This window comes from Crocodylus porosus, unplaced genomic scaffold, assembly GCF_001723895.1.
Source record: "Crocodylus porosus isolate Cpor-Errol unplaced genomic scaffold, CroPor_comp1, whole genome shotgun sequence".
Lineage (NCBI taxonomy): Eukaryota > Metazoa > Chordata > Crocodylia > Crocodylidae > Crocodylus > Crocodylus porosus.
Genome location: NW_017728941.1, coordinates 94,051 through 96,266, shown reverse-complemented (window position 1 = coordinate 96,266; position 2,216 = coordinate 94,051).

Below are 2,216 nucleotides of genomic sequence, written 5' to 3'. Positions count from 1 at the left end.
CCCAGGCTCGTTCCCAGGGTTAGGGGGTGACCGGGGTGTCCCCCTTCCCCAGGCTCGTTCCCAGGGTTAGGGGGTGACCGGGGTGTCCCCCTTCCCCAGGCTCGTTCCCAGGGTTAGGGGGTGGCCAGGGCTATCCCCCGTTCCCAGGCTCCCATGAGGGCCACCAGCTGTCCCTGGGGCCCCTTGGAAGGCCGAGGTGGGTGCAGGCCAGACGCAGTGGCTAGCCAGGAGCCGGGTCGGGGTCTCCTGCCTCCTCGGGTGCGTAGGACAGAACCCGCCGTGTTACAGGCAGGCTTGGTGGGGTGCCGTGACACTTCCCCCACGGGGCGAGTGGGCTGTCGCGATCCAGCAGCCTTGGAGCTGGGGGCCGGCAACGTGCCTTCGCTTTGGCTGAGACGCGACACTGCGCCTTGGCCCCGACTGGTTCCCACAGACACCCCGGGTGCATCGGGGCAGCTGCCAGCCTCCGCAGCAGAGCCGCTGGGTGACTTTTGGAGGGTCTCTTGCGATGGCTGCGCCTTCCCTGGCGGCCAGGCTGCTCTCCGCAGCTGGGCCAGGCTCACTGCAGCCAGCCCTGAAATGCAGCCACCTCTGAAGCCGAACGTGGCATCTGTGTCGCGCGGGGGGTTGCTGCGTCGCGCTAGGATTCCAGCAGAGCCGGTCTAGGGAGGCAGAAAGTAATTACCCCCGCTTGGACGGCGGCCAGGACTCGGGGATTACAATGCCCTCCTCTTGCAAAGAGAAAAAGAAACCCCCGTGGGATCTTGCAGCGGCTAAAAGGAGCGCAAGTCTCCAGGCCCTCGCCTCCACCGGGCATGGCCTGTGTCAGCACAGTGCCCAGGGTGGAGCTGGTGCAGAGCAGCCCCCTCCCGCCCCTGGGACTTGGCCACAGCGAGTGGGGCTGCGGGTGAGCAGCCATGGAGGTGGCTGGCTGCAAAGACAGGCCTGCTAATTAGCTGGCACACTCCGGTTTTAATTTGGTTAGGAAAACCTTGTTCGGAACAAATCAGCTGCGAGTCCTGCGGGAGCAGGGGCAAGGTGAAGGATGGCAGCCCGTTCTGCACCCTGCTGACCCATTAATAATTAACCGCGAGTCGCCGACAAGGGAAGGGGTGAGCGGGGAGCAGGTCCCTCTGTGGCATCGCCTTCCACGTCGCCTCTGGGCGCTGCTCTGGCCTGGCGGCACGGGCCGGGATTTGCCCACAGGGTGTGTGACCTTGCGCGTCTCCCTGCCCGCTCGCCGTGCTCCCCCCGCTCTGCCGCAGGGAGGTGGGCATTGGGCAGTGCCCGGCATGGCAGGCCCTGCCTGGCAGCCGGGGCCTCTAGCGCCGCTGGAGCAGAAGCAGAAGCAGACAGGGCGTGCGGCTGAGCTGGCCGGCAGAGGGGAGGGTCAGGCTTGAAGGGCACAGGAAGAGAGCAACTCGCACAGCCCCCCCGCCAGCGCCCTTGGCTTTCCCAACCTCCGTGCAACGGCAGGCCCAGGCTGCAGCCAGCGCCCGGCTGAGCAATGGCTCCGAGCAGGAATAAAAGCTCATTTTTAACCAGACACCTGCTCGGGCAGAGGGGAGCCTCGGCGCTGCCTGCAAGCTACAGCGCTGAGCAGGCCGCGCTGGGCTTAAGGTGGAGATGTTAAGGTGGCCTCCAGCCTGCTGGGGCTGGGGAGCCGGGCAGAGCCGGCCTCGCTGCGCTGTCCCAAATTGTTGGTGGGGGCGGGTGCCCAGCCGGGCCCTGGCGATGGAGAAGCCGTGCAGGTGGGCGCCATGTTAGTGCCCACCCCGGGCAGGGGGGAGCCCGCGGAGAGCACAGGAGCTGCCTGATCCTGCAGGGCTGGACCCCCCTCTGCAAAGCAAGAAAGCCCCAAAACCTAGAGGGGCATCTTTTTGCTTGCCAAGGGCAAGATGGTCACATTTGGGGGGGGGGGTGAGGGGGGTTTTGGGGAGCAGGTTCTAGCCGCTCCGCTGGCAGGGCCGGGATGGCAGGAGCGGGCAGGTCCTTCTCCATGCTGCTGTCAGCGTGATTTATGGGCTGGTCCCCAGGTTCCCACTGTCCCCCCCCCCAGAAATAATAATCCTGGAACAAAGGCAGAAATCAGATCTTCTCCGTGCCCCCTGCCCTGTTTGTTTTGACATCGGTGTCCAGTTGGCGAGGGCGGCTGCTCTGCGGAGGCATTCCTGTCCCCACGGCTCCCGGCGGCACAAAGGGGCTGCTCAGCGGCT